This window comes from Rhopalosiphum padi, chromosome 1 (genome assembly GCF_020882245.1).
Source record: "Rhopalosiphum padi isolate XX-2018 chromosome 1, ASM2088224v1, whole genome shotgun sequence".
Taxonomy (NCBI): Eukaryota; Metazoa; Arthropoda; class Insecta; order Hemiptera; family Aphididae; genus Rhopalosiphum; species Rhopalosiphum padi.
Window position 1 is genome coordinate 86266745 of NC_083597.1, and position 22294 is coordinate 86289038.

General features: G+C 26.5%; 1 protein-coding gene across 3 annotated transcripts in view; it reads left to right on the top strand.

The window, feature by feature from the left end:
• LOC132921282 (uncharacterized) overlaps positions 1–22294 on the top strand; it is a 42040-nt gene that overhangs the window by 13081 nt on the left and 6665 nt on the right. The window contains exons 1-2 of one of the 3 annotated variants that reach the window (XM_060984237.1): positions 12811–13069; positions 16809–16837. The exons of 1 other annotated variant lie outside the window; for it this stretch is intronic. The gene's annotated coding sequence lies outside the window, so the exon portion shown is untranslated. Of the gene's footprint in view, positions 1–12810; positions 13070–16808; positions 16838–22294 lie in introns of those variants that run through there. One more of the 3 variants, XM_060984229.1, reaches the window with a different exon arrangement.

Sequence of the window (22294 nt, forward strand, 5' to 3'; positions counted from 1 at the left end):
TTTTCTGCTGTTCAATATATCAAATATGTTATTGACGTTTTTGCAAAATTCAGCTGTTGTTTCACATCCTTTAAACAATGGGTCTTCATCTTTTAAATATAGAAGTGCATCTCCAACACTATCACTTAATACTTGAGATGCTAAGCTAACATTCATCTTTTTATTATAATAAAATATATGTCTATGAGCTAATTTTGTTACAACTCGTAGATCTTCTGCTTTTTCTTTTTTTATAGAGTTTGACAATGTAATCTCATTTAATAAGTTTACCCTCTGAGTTGATTAAACATTTTTTGTCATCAAAAGCATTCCTGATTAATTTAATCATGTACCCTGCATCATAAAAGATAAATATTTTTTCTTTGTTCACAGGATTTTCAATATAAGGTGTATTATTATTGAAATTTGCGTTAAGATGAGTACACATGCTTGTATTTACTGATGCTCCATCAAAAGTAATGGAGTTTATATAAGCACCAGTATTGGTTATAAGCTCTATTGCTGTTTGTAAAAGATTACTTCTTTCTTGCCCAGTTAGGCCATCTATTAAAAAATAACCAATAGGTAACTTTCAGTATCTATTCATACATACTACCATGAATACCAATGCATTTTTAGCAACTGGAATCTCGTCATTGTCCTGATTACAGTCGGTTTCTAGGTTTATATGTCCATACATATTTTGTTGTGTATCAATCACAACATGTCTTTTCACACATATGTATTTCATCAACCGTCAAATTGCAATGTACTTTACTATCTGAGACTGTTCTTAATTATTTCAAATGCTTTTGTGAAACTTGGCTTATCGTCTACAACTATGTACCATCGTCTTAGAGTAGTATCAAATGTTTTTCTTACATATGAGTGTGCGCGTGGAGAATAATATTATAGGGTAACTGCAAATTCTTTAATCTCTTTACCAAAAACATGTTTTTTTCTCCTATTAATGTTTCTTTTACTATTCTTTCCAACATATCTGAACCCATAGCCTAAATGTAATTAAAATTAATTATGTCAAAAATATTGAATATTTTTTATACTTAATTTAAATATGAACAAATACATAGTTTAGAAATAAATAGGTATAGGAATATTTCCGTACTATACACATAGTTCCAAATCGGTCAAACCTAAATAAAAAATCAATGCTCTAAAAACTAACACCAATTATACTTCTTCGACCAATAACACATAATATAAATTAAATAATTATTATTTAATTTATATATTGATTTACTAAAATTAATAGTACAACATTTATAACTAAATTTTCAGCAATAATTTTATTAGAACTAGTTGGTTACTAAAAAAAAAAATACATGGTATCAACTATCAATTAATAATATAAATGTACAATCAATTACTTTAATGTTTTATATGTATTGTGTCTGATTAGTAAATTAATATTTAGTTACAATAATAATATTAGCAGATATAGCAGTGTTATAAAATAGCTACTCTCACTTACAAGTTACAATGAATAATAATAACTAATAACTAACAACACAAAATATTGTTTACTGTTGTAGGTACTATCTGGATGACAAAGTGTAAAAATACCCTAAGGTTTATTGCTGCATTATCAGAAATCGTAGATTTTGTTTTAAGAATGCTAATTATTTCATTTAAACTTTCAACTTTCTTTTACAGTCTACAATTTTTTTGATGCAACAATTTATTTTTATATCGAAGATTGGATACTGTTCTTTGAACCATCATAAAAATTTTTTTCTTCTTTTTGGTGTAGATAAATCATCTTCTTCTAGGTCCCCCATTCTACTAGAATTCCAGAACTTCTTTCTTTTTTATGGGATGGAAACATATTTACAGATGTTGAAGGACTAAAAAAAATTCAAATTGATAAAGAAATTATATCTCATGTACTAAAATCAAAATATTTACCTCTCTGGAAACAGAATTTTGGCAACCTTAGTTGATACTGTGCTAGAAGGCGAAAAACCGAATATTACATTGTCATCCGAACTAAAAATATATAGGTATACATGATTATTTAAGTTGTTTATAATTAAAATATATAATATTTACTTCTGGTAATTCAACTTCATAGAATTACATACATCTTCAACAATTTCTGAATGGCTATAAAAAAATTACTTTAAACCAATGTCCAACATAAACTATTAAAGGATAATAAATACAAACATTACCTTAATGAAATAGCTTTAGGATGCAAAATTTTCGACTATTGCTAAAGATGTACCTATTTTTTGCAAAATTTTTATTACATACTCTGTGCAATTTAGAAATAGGTACATTAAGATTAAGTGTATGAATCCACAAGTGTTTTCTAGTCAAGTCTGTAGGAAATTTTAAGATTACAAATAAAATCTCAATCGCCCCAAAAATAGTTTCAATAAAAAAGTGTAAACAGTGTAAACGTATCATTTCAAAGATTATCATGGTTTTCGTCCGGGGCGTTCAACAATATTTTACTTAAGTTTATTTAAGCGACTAATCCTGGATTCTTTCAATAACAAAGTTAAAATTAATGTAATCCATTTAGGTTTTGACAAAGTCTTTGGTAGAGTTAATCATTCTCTTTTAATAACTAAACTTAAGGCTTATGAATGATTCATTGCTTTCAGGGATTGGTTTTTCTTAACAAATATGATCCAAATTGTAAAATACGAATATTATGCTTCTAATCAAAATCACGTTTCTTCTGGTGTTCCTCAGGAGGATCATTTATCATCATTATCATTTTCTCTGTTTTTTTAACGATATTAATACCATTTTAAAATTGTATTAAATTTGTCTCTTACTTGTAGCGATACTCCACACCTTAATTCACAACATTATTGAATGGCTGGATGACGCAATAAAACTTCACGATGACTTAATTTTTTACAAGTTAGCTCTTAAAATGTTGTATTTCGTTTTAATTCAGTCTCGCTTTTACTATGTCCCATTAACATTGCGCACGAATAATATCATAAAAAATTATATAGGTTATTTATTCTGCACAACAGTTATCTAAGATACTTATCATATAAATCTCACTATATAAAACTTTCTACTAAGACGCTTCCACATTGTAAATAGCAATACGATATTTCTTGTAATCTCTTTAAAATGCCTCTAAATAGAAGACTTATACTTAGGGCTCGGAAGTTGATGCATTTGTATTGTTTTTTTTTTTTACTTTTTAGACGATGTTCTCCTGGCCACAAATGTGAATCTGAACAATTAATTTTAATTTGCATTTTTTTGGTGTTTATGACTTTTTAAGTCATTTTTTGACATTTTTAGGTCATTTTCCCAAACTTTTAGTCATTTTTACTGATTTCACATTAGTTTACTTCTTATTGTTTCTTGTCAATTGCCATTATGCCGATAACTTACTTAAAACTTTTAAATTACCATGGACTAATCCGATTTTATCTCACCGATTACAGTTGTCGTTGTTGTGTTGTAGTGAAAATTATTATACCTAAATTTTATTATTTTTGAAATGTCGAAAATTAAAACGTCGGTTAATGCTCGGCTAAGTCTATTATATTTGTAATTTTTTTATTAAGGACATTTTTTGTCATTTTTTGTCATTTTTATGTCATATTTTGAGTACATTTTAAGCTGATAAATGTTAATAGAATTTTATAGTAAAATAGAGTACAATTTTTAAATACGAGTACATTTATTTTTATTAATTTAAAACAAATATTTGTAATTTTTTTAGATCATTTTTTAAGGACATTTTTTGTCATTTTTATGTCATATTTGCATTTTTTAGGTTATTTTTTAATGTTTTTAGATTCTTCAACTTCCGAGCTCTACTTATATCCTTAACTGTATATCTTTGTATAAATTATTACATAATATAATTAATTGTTCTGAGATTCTTGAGCGTTTAAATTTTAAAATAAACCTATCTAGTGTTAGGAATAATTCAATGTTTTTTTTTTTTTTATTGATCCAAAAATATTGACAACAAAGGCCATTAGTTGTAAACAGGTTATGATTTGATATGATTGGATACAAAAATAAGATATATAATTAATTAGGTTACATATTTTTTTTTTATGTATAAGGTTGAACAATTTAGTTTGTTTTGCAAAATTAATTATATATAGATTTTTTCCATAGTTGGATCCGAGTGTGGTGTCTAGGTTGTGTTGATATCCTATGCATGACACGTTCTTGGTTGTACATTAAACAGTTGGCTATTAAATGTTTGACGGTTAATGTAGTTCCACAGGTTCTACAAATGGGGGTTCCTCTCTGGCCATCAGGAAACCGTGAGTGATTCTGGTGTGTCCAATGACAAGTCTGTTAAGAACAGTCTCATCTAACTGGTTGAGCTTTGTGCTTGTCCAGCGGAAGATGTCTCTTTTGATCTCGTTTAATTTAGTATATTATATGTTCCAAATTCTTTACCATTTATTTTTTGGTAGAGAAATTTTAAAATTTTAATTGAGTTACCGGAGGAGGTTTTTAAGACCTTTATGTAAGGGGACCACGATAAACGTCTATCAAAGATGACGCCAAGCATTTTTTCAGAGTTTCTGTGTGTAACTTTGGTTTTGTCAATTATTATTTTTAAAGTATCAATATTCCTTTTTCTGTGAATATGGTACAAATAGATTTTTCTAGAGAGAATTGAAACCCAGTTTTTTTAGCCCAGTTTTCCAAATTAGTTAATTCAATGTTTTATCTTTCGTCTATTTCTTTAAAATATTATCTAATTTTCATAAAGTATAAGTAAAAAGTTAATTCCGCCTAATATAATATATTATGTAATATAAGTTTATAATAAAAAAATTGATTCCACTGATTTCAAATTTGATTTGCTTTACTTTTTTAAGACGAAGACAATACATGTGGGCGTTGCATCCTCTTGAAAACTATTTATGATAATTTTATCCACGTTTCGTTGTTTTAAGTTGTTTACACTAATTTTTAAAAGACTGTCATCGATACAATCTTACTGTTACATCCATTATTTGGAGTTTTTGATTTAAAACAATACATATACATTATTATATACGGTTTACACTATACAGAAGAATATATCATATACCATATTAAACATATGTTTAATTTAGTAAAACATTATCAATATTTTAAAATTTGTTTATATTTTGTGATAGACTTAGGTATTAGAATTTAAGATTAGAGTAGCTTGACTCGATAGCTATTTGTTCATTATTATTTATTATACACGTGATACGTCAACGTCCGCTGTAATTCACTATTAACATATTCTAGTACAAGAAATGCGTAGATTATTGTTCATTTATATCCAATACGACCGTTTTATCAAATGAATAGGATTGTAATATTTTTTTTCTATTGGAAACGTCATATGTGTTTATTCCTTAATGTGTAGTTAACAGTTAAATAATTCCTTATTATTTCGTTACCAATATCTGGTTATATTGTCAAACATTACCAATAAATAACAATATACATTTTTACAATCATAAATTATCAATTGATTAAGTACCAACATTTGAGTAATAAAGGATATATTTTGTTTTTTACCATAACTTTTATATACTTTATAACTTAACAGATTTTATAATATTCTTTGTTTTTACATATTACTCGTTTTTTTATTGTTTTCAAAAAAGTATAATTGTACATCATACATTAAAAAAAATTCCTTTCTACTTTATGTAAAAACAAGTTTATGTATTACTACTGATATTTATATAACTATTTTTTCTTATACAATTCTATACAATATACCTATATCTATATGAATATTTCTTGAAAATTGTATAATTTTATTTAGTTGTCAATTTATTCGATTGTTCATAATTATCAACCAAAATTATTATTTTATAACATAAAACGGAATCATCTAAAAAATATATTTATTTTATTATAGAATCTATCTATTTATTTAAATTTAAATTTTTTTAGGACGTGTGTGTGTGTTGATATATTGAAATAAATTCTGACTTTGATTAGCCTAATGTCTTTTTTACATACGAAGATTTTACTGTGCTTTTACAAATCTGATAAACAGTGTACATATTTTTTATGAATATAATAAATTCTATAAATAAAAGTCATTGAGGTGACTGAACTATTTCTTACTAATCTGTAAATTATCTATTAACTTTAATATATTCATCCGGTGTGTTATCATAGAAAACTATTTCGTTGGGCTGGATATGATGAGGTTCACTTATATTATATTACATGTGATGTCACTTTTGAGAACAAAAACAGACATTGCATAGATTTCATTATCATCTTTATGCACGTAGAGACGTATTTACTAAACTTGTTCCAATGGAATTTTGTTGTACTGCACCACTATATTATTATAGCTATTTTAACTTCAACTGTTTTTTTATTATTGTTTTTTGAGTGCTGTCGTCTACTCGCCAGGCTGGATCGCGATATAAACTCAGCTGAGGCAACCGCTGTCTTTTTATATTTATTTAATAAAATAAAATAATATATATATATATATATTATTATTTATAATGTTTTTAAAATTGTTTTTTATTTAATTGTATATAATTATATAAATATAATATGAGGTAATCGTCAGTGTTTGAGTGTTTGGTTTATTGCAATATTTTCATCTAAGGCCGAATTCTCAATACACCGTATCGTATAGAGTTGTTGAATATATATATATATTCAACTTCTTAGTAACGTGTTACCGATATTTTCTTATTTAAGTATTTAAATACACGGAACACTACAATACTACTCAGTAGGTACCTCGTACCTATATATTAATCATTAAGTCGGATTTTCACAATACGCCTTATCTAGTAAAGTAGGATACCATGTTTCTTGAAAGCTGAAATCGAAAGATCACACAAAAGCGTGTCGTAAGTTCGGCGAAACCGGGGTAATAAAATAATTGTTTAGTTAAATTTTTAAATTTGTCACATCACCGTGCACAATTCACATTAAATGTAATAATTAAATATATAACACACATGTTTTTATATGCTTTCCATCGCGCTGTGATCACTTACATTAAATCCAATCAATTCTAATATATATAAGTTGAAATATAAATTTATTACAAACCACGCTACTTCAGTTCTGAATAAACATTATGTACACAATTTTAAACGAATTTACTCATATGTGTAACATTTGAAATAAACAAATGTAAAATATATCATATTTTTTAAATTTATTTTTATTTTTCTCTACGATCGATAGAATATACAAATATTTGCTTATTTAAATAACATATTATTTGAATTGTAAAATTTAAGTTATGCGTGATACATATGAATGATAAATAAAACAAACAAACGGAATATTGTGAAGAAAAATACGTTTAGGTATATGAAGTCTAATTACTTGGTTTGTAATTTATTCGTATATATACCTATAAATTAAAAAAGGCATTGTATGATGAAATTATGTTATTGTAAGGTATATATAGTAAGCACTAAGCAATATTTATTGTTGAAAAGAAAATGTTTAATATTGTTAATTTTTGTTTATTACCATTCGACATTTTATCAATAATGATAATTTGTTACATCTAAATGACCATATTATAATGCAATTTGGATTTAGAATTGAAGGTTATTCGATTACATGTTTATGCTGGTATTAAAAATGTAATAATGATTTAATTTTAATAGGTAGATCATTTTTTGTATACCCACAGTTTGGTCTGTGTATGTGTAAATACGATAAAAAAATTTACTGAGAATGAACCAATTTTAAAATATAAGTTGAGTTTAAATTTTTTTAAAACCTATACTGATATTTTAAACCTTTGTTTTTTTTATATTTTTCTAGAAAGGTCGCAAGATAATGTGAGTGATCTATAAATAGGTTTCATAATACTAGCTATATATTTAAATTTGTAATAGGTTTATTGTGCCATAGGGTACTGTATATGATTGTATATTATATATATTGAAAAATTAAAATCATATTTTACATTTTTAAAATTCAGCAAAATTAGTGTTGAATGAGTTTGGGTAAATAAAAACACATTTGCAAAATTTTCGATACAAAAATAATGATTTTAAGATTTTATTTTATTTTATTTTTTAATAATGATATTGTGATCGTACCTGGCACAGTGGCAATATAACAATAGTGTCGTTAATACAATTATATATATTATATACTATATAATTCGCCGTTAGGAAATTAACATACATTTTCAGACATAATTTATTAAGAAATAATCAGGAGCATTCGTCAAGTAATTTTATTACATAAAACGCAACGTAAATCACGAAGAAAGTTAGATTTGTCGAGTTTTATTAAATTATTTCTTTTACAATAGTTTTTTAATTTTTATTTCACATCCATATTATCATTTATTATTTGTTTTGAATATTTTTATTTTAAATTATGAAATAAATAATTCAAATAATTTATTTTAAGCATATTTTTAGTGCATAAGTGCATAAATATGTTATGAATTACTATAGTTTTTAAGTAGTCAGCCCTATTGATAACAATGTGTGGTGTTATTACAGATTAAAAACCTATTTTTTTAATTAGTTTATTTAGATCATATTATGATTATGTAGTTTACAATAGAGCTGAATGTTATTTTTATTAATATAGTCTAACTTCAACCAATTACATATGCTTAGTATTTAGAGCTGTTAAATATTATAAATCCAATTACATTGCACAGAAAAATTTAGAGGAGTTATCGCACTATTTAAATAGAAAACAATTAGTATTATATCTCTCTCTCTGATTCACGGGCTACATAATAGAACATTTGCTTTCAGTAGAACCAATCTTGTGTTGTTAGTTTTAGTGTTAGAATAAATTGACCTATTATCAAACCTAAAGTCAAGAAAATTATCTGTTCTTACGTTTGATGTTATACGATGTATACAATATACATTTATTTGCAATTTACGAGTATGTAACATATATTACAATTTAAAAATGTGTATATCTTGTTTTACAATTTAAATACTATAAGAAACCAATATATATATAATTTTCTTAACTCTAAGTTTGATTATAGATTAATTCACTATAATTCTGAAATTCTGAAGCTTTCAATATATTATATTGTACCTTATTAAGGTTGGTTTGTTAAACACAAATTTTCTATGTTGCAATTGGGCCAGAGAAAGAAAGCGAATAGTGCACTGACATTTTTTTAAGTATAAATAGTATAATACATATATTCATTAATTAATTTACTTTAGATATAGTTATGAGATGAGATTATTGTTTATTAAACACAACAAATAAAGCTCTAAGTACAGTATAAATATAAATTAATACGACAACAAATTGACACGAATACGGAATAATCTATAAGTACAAACATTAATACTGTACAACTGATTCAGAACGGTTAGCCTTATCTCCTGTTAGAAGAGCTTACTTAAACTCAGACAGTCGATTTCAAAATAAATTACGGTCATTGGCCATACATGATAACAGGACTAAGATGCAGATATAACAGCGATAAATTATTTTGTATATTTAGGTATTTAATAAGTAATTAAATAAAAATAAAATATTTATACCTAAATTTATATTAATTTAAATGTGGCATTTCTTTCTGTATATGAATTAAATATATATTCATGAATAGGATGGTATTCTTACTATTATAAATTAGACATTTTATATTTATCTTTGTATATATTAATATACGTATTTTTCAATTTATCGTTTTAATGTTTTCTTAACATGTTATAAATTGTTTAATAAAGTTAAATAAATGCATTATAATATATATTGGCTAATTTAATATTACACTCAGGGAAAAATACAAATAAAAATAATAATTATTAGTAACTTAATATAATAAATACCTATAAAAAGCATAAAACTAGTCATTTTGAAAATATCATTATGTATAGAAAATTATATTTTAATTAATAGCTTAATGTTTTTAAATTATATGATAATTTATGGTAGAAATATACGATGAATTTCAAGCATTAGATATAAAAATAAATTAATAACTGATAAATTTCCTTAACATTTGAACTTTAAACGCTTATAAAATGATTAATTAATAATTATATCGTGACTATATATGTAAGATATTTTTCAATTTTTATTATAAATACAACTTACGAGTATGAGGAACCGTGAATACAATCATCATGTTTTTTATTTACAAAAAACAATTATCCGCCCCCCTAGTGGAACAAGCAGTAAATGCCAAATTTCAAAATTTGAGGTTATTTCATATTCGGCATAATTGCATAATTGCGGGTTTTTTTCCTTGTTAAAAACACCGTAACCACTAAAAAGGCCTTTTAAATGTCATATCGACCAAATTATTGTCAAATACTATGGAAAACGCAGTATATATGTTACGGGTAATGTTAACATTTGGATAATGTCGACATTATCTGGCTAAAGTCGACATTAGCCAACTTTTATCAACCCGCCATGAATATTATTAAATGTTGGCTAATGTTAACATTAACCGGATAATATGATATTAGCCAAGAACTTTTGGATAATGTCTTAACAACCATAAAAATATAACATGCATGAGATAAAATCATTGTAAATTATTAAAAATATTAAATATATTTAATATACAATAAATTAGTAATTATCATAAAATACATAATATTATTAATATGAGTTTATTTTCTATTTTTAATAATCTAACCTACTAATGATACAATATTGAATTTCATTTTATATTATAAATTATTTCTTAAAATATTATTTTATGTACCTATAGAATTAAAATGCTGTTTTAATCTTTGTGTTGACGTATGTTTATTGTTTTATTGCAAACGCTATATACTTGTAGCACAACGGTGCATATAAAAGAAGGTTTTGTTCATTATAATATTGGACACCCGCTCCTTGTACGATAATTTAATATATTATACTCTGGGTTTTCTTAGCTTGCCATCTTAGGCCAACCGCCTTACGTAGGAGCCTGGTGGTACAAATATTAAACCCAAAAATCGATATATTGTTCACTTAATCGGCAAGATAACTGACTAACTCGGTTACAAGTCAAGATAAGATATTATACTCAGGAAGTCCGATGCTTTATTATTGTACAGAATGCTAATGAAAACTCTATAGTCTATTTAATATACAACTTTTAACATTATCCAATATTAACTGGTTAAGGTTAACACTATCCGGATAATGTTAATAATTCCTGCTTATAAACGAAAAATTATACATTAGCCATAACAGATGGCTAATGTTGACATTAGCCGGATAATGTCGACATTATCCAAATGTTAACATTACCCGTAACATATAAATGCATGTAGCATGTCCTAGAAAATAAAGCAATCCATTGGAGATACTGCTTATTTTACTAGTAAAATAATTTCTCAATGTAAATACTGCATATTTGCATATTAATCTTATCTAAAACGGATTGCAGTATTGTCACTTTATTTTTTATCGTGACTAGTCGTGACTAGACAGTCACACACACCATGTACCAAACGTTCTGGTTAAAAGCATTTATTGAAAATTGTCAGATAGGTACTTTAAAAAATAACGACTAGTTATTATATTTTATGATATTATGATTTCTGAATTTTATAAACATTTACAAGAATAACAGTTAGGAAAGCTTACTTGTTAAATACCAGATTTCTAAATGTATTTTAAACTAACGCAATTAACTATATAATACCATATTATGCAATTAAAAAAAAAAAAATAATAATCAACTTAAGTATGGTATCAAAAACATGTGTGTATAAGGTATTCTAAACTTTTGTGTTGTAACCTAAAATCTAATTAAACTACCTTTAATTTAAGGTAAAATATTAAAATCATCACTAATTAATTCTATAACATTAGTTGACATTAGTGCCGTAATAAATTATTTTATAATTAAAACACAATCTTTTATATTTTTCCATGATCAATGCTATACTATATCCAGCCAGAGAACTCGCTGTCCTACGAAAATCGGTTCTGCGCATCCCCACACGCACTTCGCCATACTGACACTGGTCTCGATGGCGTTGAGTGTCACAAGGTGATGCGCAGAATCGTCTTATTTATTTTTTCGATGAATAGAGTATAGATTTATTCTTCCATGAGCTTCATGACATGTGATAAATGTATTTACTTATTAGCACAATGGTCACGTTAGGGTTCATAGTATCTTGTTTAGAAAAACGGCGTCAAATTCTCTTATACAATTAAACAAAAACCTGCCCACTGGTATCTTTTTCTACAGAATTTGTAGTGTACCACAAGAATATATATGGTCACAGTATATAATCAGAGGATAAACTATATTGGAGGTTCTACTGGGAGTGACGGCTACAATTAGGTTTTTAAGTTTTATATTACATGAAATTGTATTTATATTCAACCATTTGGTTGATTAAAAGGCATCAAATATCAACTGATAATTTAACCGTATAACGGGTTGTTCGCTTTCACACTACTTGGTTTCTGTTGACCGCATAATATAAAACGTATTCGTAAGCGAATAGTATCAGCAGTATCGTCATTTAGCTGAATAACCCGCCATGTTTGTCATTGGTTCATAACTTATTCTATATTATAAATCGTTGTCGTATCACGTACGCGTTAAATTAATTTATTTTGGTCAGTAGAGAAAATGTATGGGACCGGTTCCATCGTAGTCACCGTGGCCGTTATATCATCTAACGATAAAATTTAGTAATAATAAATCGTGTTGTGCGCGCCGCCGACTAAATGGTCTAATGCGTCACAGTAATAATATTCTATTTACGTGCCGCCCGATAGCCGCCGTAACTAGGCGGCGCAGGCAACAGTCGCGTAGCGTAACGATTATCGAGGTCGCCGCCGCCGCCACCCAAGCCGCGCCCAGTCATGGCACGGAGAGAGTATTGACGTTTCTTCGCGTACGGCGAAACAGCTGACGGGCGATGGTAAACCGAAACGTATCTCCGTGGCACGAGCAGTAGCGCTCTCTGACGTTGCCGCCGACGATGACGCTCCCCTCTACTGTGAAAATTTATAGGCTAACGGTCGCGACGATCGTTGCCATTTCGAGTTCACACGTCTGCCTGACATGTTCATGCCAGTAACTCGCTTCGTGCATTAATCTGCGTCGCCGAATAATCCAATTTGTCAACGCTGCTTTTCATCATTTATCGTCCTCGTAGATTTAAAGGTACGTATTTGTAAAACTGATGATTACCAAATGCAAAAAAATATATATTTTATCTCGTCCTAACGTGTGTTATTATTCCACGTACGCGAACACGTGACATTGTTGGCGGCCATTTTGTTTATTACCACGTAGCATTCTATATGATTTTATTCAATAATTTCAACGTCCATCGATTGGTTTTTTTTCGTTTTTGTTCTCTGTTAACCACGTGCTAATTTTCTCAATTTTCGTAGACCCCTAAAAAAATATATATTTTATCTCGTCCTAGCGTGTGTTATTATTCCACATACGCGAACACGTGACATTGTTGGCGGCCATTTTGTTTATTACCACGTAGCATTCTATATGATTTGATTCAATAATTTCAACGTCCATCGATTGATTTTTTTCCGTTTTTGTTCTCTGTTTTATTTCTATTCCCGAAATGTTTTGTAATATTTTTTAGACACATTACCATTGCGCGTAGGCGCCGCCTTAGATACTACAATATGCGTATATTCTTAATAATAAACTGGATTTAATCAATTTTTATATAATATGAGCAGAATTTATCTTATTTGACACGATGTTTTAGTATAATCGTTGTATTTTGTTGGTTTAATATTTCTCCATAGGTAATAATAACACATCACATCGGATTTTTATTGAAAATAATTTAAAACTTGTTTTCCTCGATTAACAAAAATTAAAAAATTAAGTTTTCTTTAACCACGTGTTTGTATGCTTTTTTAATAGTGGTTACTTCTGAATGCCAAGTGATGGTGGATCTGTACATAGACTCTAGAGCAGTGGTTTCCAAACTTTTTTTCTCTGTAAACCACGTGCTAATTTTTTCAATTTTCGTAGACCACTAAAAAAATATACATTTTATCTCGTCCTAGCGTGTGTTATTATTCCACATACGCGAACCACGTGACATTGTTGGCGGCCATTTTGTTTATTACCACGTAGCATTCTATATGATTTTATTTATTCATTAATTTCAACGTGACAAATTTTCCTTGACATAGACCCCTTGCAGTTCAAAATTGACACCAAGGGGTCGATATAGATCACTTTGGGAACCTTAACTCTAGAACTAAGACAATCTGAAATACTAGACAAAATACTTTGTATTCTTTGTATCCAATTTGACATTTGAACTTCAAATGCTTATAAACAGAAAATGTGGCTAACGATTTTTAATTTTTTTACTACGATAAGTACAACTTATAATAAACCTTCTAATCAATTTTAAAGATTTTTGAAATGCCAATTTTTTTTATCGACATTTAAAAAAAGTCAAAATGTTTTGAAAATTTAATTGTAAATAGATAACGCTAATATTAACATTTAGTGAAAATTTCATGTATTTACAATGATTTGTTATTGAGTTACAGCAAAATAAAAAAATCGATTTTGTCAATAACTGATTATGCGATTCCCGTTTTTCCGTTACTTTTATAGGATTTTTCTTGACGCATTTCGTTCAGAATCTAATAATTCATGAATTCATATTAATTAATCAATTATTGTTAATAAATAATATTTTTAATGCTGTCCCTTAATTTTGTTGTCTATATTAATTATAGCTTATTACTATGGATATATAAAATCATATGTTCTATACTATTGTGTCACAAATACTCTACTTATTTTTTATAAATTTAATGCAGTATAAATGTGTTGTTTTTAAAATATTTATTTGATTAATGTCTAAAATAGTTATCTTATGGCCAATGAAAAGTAGGTTGCGATCGTCACGCGCCTATCGGCCGTTTTTCATAAATTCCGTGATTATACGTTTTAGAGTATTGACAACAGCCGACAGCTGGGCATACATTACACTGTTTTAAATGATTTTATGCGGGAAAACATTCCGAGGACTCTTGCCGAAAAACAGTTAATTAGCGCTTGACGTTCGTGACTTACTTTTTGTTGGCTCTACTATAGTAAAGAATTAAAAACAAGATCTGATCGGTGAACACTACTTTATACTCATAAATATTTTATGTATTTTATTAATTTAAACGCTGATAATGTGATCCAAGATAAACTAATTAGTAGTAAAACTGATTTTATCTTCTATTATTTATAAAGTGAAATTTATATCATGCTAAATTTTTTTGGTATTATTTTTTTTAATAAATGTTTTTTATATTGAGAATAAGTTAATAAAATTGTATATTTGATAATTCTATAAATATACCATAATTTATGGTTAGGTTAGTTTAGGTTAGGTTAGGTTAGGTTAGGTTAGGTTAGGTTATATAATATGGTCCATAAATGACACGACAACAATATAAATTTAAATACATTTTTAATATATTCTAGAATCTTGCAGTTCTCTATCGAATCTTCTGAATTTCAAAATATTAATGATGTATTTATTAGAAAATAAATCAAATGGGACAAATCAAAACTAAATTTTGATAATTATAATTTACAAAATACTTTTCAATGTATTCTGGAAGCTAAAAGTTCTATGTTCAGTCTTCTGAATTTAAAAATAAATTCTTAGTAATATCTATAAATGTAATCCTAAAAAAGAACAGGCGTTTTTTATGTTCCAATTTTGTGACGATACTATTTTACGTATTTCCAATTTTTTTTTTACAGAGTTGTTCCAAATACTCTTATGGGTATTATCAAGTCGCCTGATTTTTCATTTTTTTTTGTCTGAGGAGATGGAGGGTGATTTCTATTTAAAGGTTACGGGTTTTTAGTGTGTTATTTAAATAATTAAATAAATTTTTTTTTCACAAAGGAGTACCAAATGAATCTACGAGTAAATCACTTATTATTTTTAATTCAATTTTATTTATAAATATCATAAATTAAGTTAAATTATAAAAAAATATTATATATTATAATTTATATACGAATCGATTATTTAACACACGAGCAAGTTATTCAGCTAGTAATATATATTAATAGATAAAATAACTATAATAAATTAACACTTGATCCTGTGTTTTAAAAGCACCAAGCATTAAAGTATTAGTTTATGACAATTATATACTTCTCTAGTACAAAACTACAACATCAACATTCAACTTAATGTTTGATCAATTATCATATATATTCATATTTTTTATTTCCTTGTTATAACAAGTTTAATTGTTTAAATAAAAAACATATTTCATTAATAATAAAATATTCTCTAATATATTTATTTATTTCAGCAAAATCAATATCATTATTTCAATACAATAATCAAGTTACAATAGTTAAATTATTACAATAATAGTGATAAGAGCTGATACGTATATAATTATACATTTTTATTGTAAAATTTAATCTAATCCAATTATACATAGTCTCAGTAAAAACATAAAAAGCTAGTCTCTAATTAGAACTAACTAAGAGATATCTCAAATCTATTTGTGTTTGCAATACAATTATATTTAAGAATGTTGAAATTTAAAATAACACCAAAGTCAATCTTGTAAAAGTAAACAGTGGGTATTCCACTTTTCTATGTTTCGAATTGAGACAATTAATGAATTTATTTTATTTTTAAAGTATTTAAACAAATTATATTATATAGAAATTGTTGAAGATATTTTGTATGTATCTTTTTTATCCAAATTTCTATTTCTTGTAAAATATATTATTATTCCTGAATGCAATCAATATTTTTTGATATCAAAATAATTATTTTAATCTAATCTTCAATTAGTTAATGGTGTTTATAATTTAACTATTCTCATTTGTGAATTGTATATAATTTTTAACTTTTTTGATCTTTTATAACAAGCTTTCACACTGGCACAACATTACCAGCAGGTAATTTAATGTTTATTCTATTTTAGTTATAAAATAAGCTACATAGTCAATGATATGTCATGCGTCTGGTATAAAAATAATATATTAAAGTGTATCAAATATACTTTATTTTTATAAACAGTTTCATTCTGTTTTTGAAGTCAAATGTATTTTAACTTATTTTTGTGTTTAGTTAACTTGACCAATAACTAATTATTTTAATTTAACATATTACGCAGTTATTCTATACTTACTATTTCTTCATATAGTATGAATTTAATACTTTTAACAGTAAAATATATCCAACTAATATAAACATTTTAATATATTATAAGAAATACTTAAGTTGTTGTTTTAATGAAATATTTTTAGTTAAAAACTTAGTTTTCAAAAATATGACCTGTAGGTATACATTTTTTCTTGTCAAGTTAAATGTTACATCTATTACAGTTTTTATTTGAAATTTGTATTGAATATGCTATATAAAATGGAAGGCCATACAATATACTCATACTACAGTAATATAATATATTCATATACATAGTATTTATTTATCATAATTAGAGTCCAGATTTATATTCTGTTAAAATGTTTGAAATATGATGTTTATATGCAGCTAAAATTGATGAAATATTCCCAAAAATATTCTTAATATTCTCAAAATATACCTAATAAGTAAAAAAAAAAAAATGCAATATAATTATTGATTGTGATTATGAATTTATAATTTATCATTATTTATATAATTATTATACATTTTATGTTACATTATGCAATACATTAACATAAAAAAAAATATATATACATTGTTTTTAAAGGAATGTACAATAATATATTTTTCCAAATTTTTCAGAGTAAAGTTAGTACAGCGGTCCGTGATTATTGTCTTATATATGCTGAATATCCTTTAATATAATCTAATATTACAGAAATATGCTAAAATATTCTGAAATATTCTCTGAAGTCAAAATATGTACTAATATGCAAAAAAAACTTTTTTTGACAGATTCTACAGTTTATGAAATGCAAACATTTCTTACTCCCAGCAAACAGCATACACTTATTAAAAATATATTTTTGCATAAAAATCCAAACTCTAATCATAATAATGCATAACAATGAGAAAATAAAACAAGTGTAATTTTCAATATATTATACGAAAGTTTTATGGTCAGGTCATTCCCAATACTTTTCAAATTAACAGTGAAAAATAAAAAAAGCTACAGAAAATATTTATGCAATACTAAGATTGATAATTTAATTCAAAGTTGCACTAGTAGTTCTAACTTAAACCCAAAAATGTATAATCTCAATTTTTTTAATAGAAAGTTTAAATATTGATGAAATTGGATATTTAATAAAAAGGATAACAATTCTAGTTATTTGTTATAATTTAAAAATAGTATTTGTGAGGACTTTTGCATATATTATTATATTTTTCTATACATCAAGATGTGAAATATGTACATATATAATATGCAAAATGTATAACAATTTCAAAATATTTAGATTAATTTTTAATATACCTAAATAAATATTAATAATATTATAAATGCAATGTGTTTTTGGTAAAAATGAATTCAACCTATTGTATTACTAATGCCTAATAATATAAATTTATTATAAAATTATACTATCGATATAGGCTGATTGACTTTTTTTTTGTTTAGCTATCCGTATTTTTAATTAAATTTATTTTAGATACTATTATATGCCATTAAATACTTTATATTGAACAAGTAGTAAATTATTTACAAAAAATGTTTTTTTGAATTTTGTACAGAAATGTTTGTTTAAAATGAATACAATGAGGATAAAAAATTTAATTTGTAATATTTAATAAAAAATATTAATTATTAATTCTTTGATTATATTCTGCAAATAACCAAATTATCCAGTCAAATATAATCATAAAAGTTTTACTATTATAAAAAAACATATGATTGATGACTGATAAGATCTTTTATCCAATTGAAGTAAAAATATATGAACTTACAAATTATAATTATGTAAATAATAAATTAATAAATTGTACCACAATGACATAATTATTAGGTATTTACAACTAAGGACACTTGTAAATAATTGTATGTAGACTTTAAATTTTTGACATAAATTTTAATTTTATGAATAATAACTTTTTTATAAACAATGTTTTAAAAACATTATAAAACCTATTAAGTATTCATGGTAGGTATGCCATTTAAAAAAATTATGATTTATATTAAAATTACTGCCTAATTTGTCTTATATTATTTTCCATATAATTGTCTACTTTATTATTCAAAATTAATATAACATACAATAATTGACGACACCTTCATTGATCATCTTATATGATTTTTGATATTTAAGTTACAAATATTTACTACTTTAAAGTTGGATTGTAGTTAGACAAGTTTTTAATCTCGTACGCGCTATTTAAATTAAATAATTCTGAAATGGTAAAACTATAATTTGTACTGCCTAGTACCTAATTAAATAAACTGCTGAGAATTGGATTATAATTTTTCAATGTAATACACAGATTTAAATATCTGTTAAAACAATTAATATTTGCTTTAGAACTAAATATCGATTATTTCTGAAGAAAATGTATTTATCATTATATCATATTATTCATTGGCTATTGAATTAATACATGATAATTTACTCTGTATTATTTTTTTTATTAACTATAACTATACTATTAACTAACTATGGCTTGTTGTTAATTAGACTTATACTTTTTGATGAATTAAAATTATTTCGATATTAATTTATATTTCTTTTTTAAAGACGACTGATAAATTTAACGTTTCGACGTTTCGTGCGTTATTGTAATAGTAAGGTCAGTACTGGTCAGAGACTAGGTAGTAGGTTTCATTTTTGAAATTGTTTTTACAATAATGTAATGTACTACGACAATTTCGTATCGTACTCTACTAAAAATAATTAAATAGAAACGACCAATCGAAGAAACGCCGGCTTTTCGTATTACCTACGTCGACAATAATAATTATTATTAGTACGCTATCGACAACAATATCGGTAACGTAAACTCAATGTCGGTTAGTTTCAGTTTCGCTTTTCGTCGGCGATGTATAAAAGCGATTAATACTCGTTACGTTGTGCCTACAATATACCTATTTAATATTATTAGGCGTGTAATAATATTAAGAACGTTGATGTTTTCGACGGTTTGACCTTTTTATGATAACAAGATAACACGGCAACAAGTTGTGTGTCTCGTATCTACTCGTTAGTCGGTATAATACAATGTACGATATTATTTAGTAAAAATAATATTATATTTCTATTATTATTATATAGCGTTATAGTATAATGTTATACATTGTAATTATTGTAATATTGTATTTTGTAACGACGTAGTCGCTGCCGCCGCCGCCGCTCCCACCTATACCGATCGGCGATCACTAACCGTGTTCGCGCACTTTGTTCGTTCACGGGCGGCGGGCAAACGACGTCGATTCGGTCGCGTTCGTGGCGTACGTACGTGCATGTGCGAGTTATCGCATTCTTTCGTTTCACAGCGACGCAGCTGCTGACTGCCGTTCACGTCCGGCCGACCCTCGTTGTTACATCGAGCCCGCGCGACGTTGTCGGATTTCCTTAATGTATCATCGCGGTCGTCGACGAGCGCGCAGCACACACCGCGCATTCGAATGACGCTGAAGGCCGCCGATGTATACACCGCGATTGAATAAACATTTCTCTTGCGTTGCGTTTACTTAATCGCCCGACCGTTTCTTTACTCGGCCCCATAGGCCATAGTATAATATTATCATAACGTCTTCGGTTAATATTAATATATTATTATGACATGTTGAAACGACAAATTGATGAAACAATCAGAACTCGTCGAAACCATGTCTATACTTAAATAAACAATTGATCTAATTTGTTTGACTGCGTCTTACATTTTTATCGTAACGCGAATTAATTTTTTTTGGTGACTTGTTAACACTCATAACTGGTTAACACTCACTAATAATGAAATTGTCATTATGTCGTGACTAATAAATAATAATTACCAATGTGCTTTAGGTCACAAAGTAGGGTTTTTCAACGATACTGTATTTAAAAAAAAAATGTCACCTAAGAACCTATAATGCTTATTAACTTATAATCTTGTTTCGTATGGTCAGTTTTTCATTTTTATTTCACTTTCAAGTTTTAAGTTAAAAGCCGTTTAAACGCATTCGTGGAAATTGTTAAATATGACTAAACGACCGCCAATCCGTGATATTTTATTTTTAAATTCTTAATATTATATCACTATTATCACATTCTGAACGGTCGTTTCTAAATTTAGCACGTTAGTACGTTACGTTTGTTCGGTCCAACACGATTTATGATTGTATGCCTAAAGAACTATAAAAATAAGGACCATAAAGTGAAACTATTTTATCTCAGCAACGCTCCATGTGGACAAAATAGTCCATGTTAACTCATGTAACAATTTAATATAAGTAGGTATACAATTTTTATGAAAAAATGATTTTTCCTAGTTCCTTAATTTAGAATTCAGAATTCTTTTTATTATTTACTAGAAATTTATAACAGTTTGCTTTATTTCTACTAGAAGATATTTGTATAATAGCTAATACCGTATATAAAAATAATATTTTAAAAATTTAAACCATTACAAATATTATGACATGCCTAATGTAGTAATTTTACATCAGATCATAGTAAGTAGTAACTGTAGAGAAACCATGATATTAGTATAATTTAACCATCACTACTTATAAATTAAAAAACAGTTAATTATAATGAGGTGAGGTTTTTACAAATTTGTTTCATTTCACACAAAAAAAAAATTAACTTTAAAATGACAGATTGGCAAAACAAATACACACAGATGTCAGTTATAGGTTTAATTAAAATTTGGTTAATAGATATATTTACTAAAAGGTATATCAATATAATGATTATAATCGATTATAAATAAATTGGTTCTATAATTTGTTTAAACTGTAGTCGGGTAAATATGTAAAAACTAGTCTGTTTAGTTTCTGTTTTCTCCATCAAACGTGTTATGATCTTATTAAAAATAGTTAATTGCTAATTTCATATTGATGGTCGTCGAATAAGCCATTTTACCATTGATGATGGTTAACCAATTACTATACTATCTTCAATTCTGGTCGATAAACAGGTGTTTTTTCTCGTTCTTTAGGTTAGATTAGGTTTATTGATGATTCTAGAACCTAACCGTCAATAATCTAGTGAGTTATTAAGAATAATATCAAGTCCACTAAGGCATTTTATTTTAAATTTTTAAATGTACCTAAATAATTGTTAAGAACATAAACATTTTGGATCAATTTTATTTAATTTTCACTACTTTCATCTTGCTATACCATTTTAGTTAGTCGACGCTAATGAAAATAGCTATGTTATATTAAATGTTATTACAGTGATCACGGTTAAATAATTAATAAACAAAATAGGAATTATAATTGTTGACCGAAT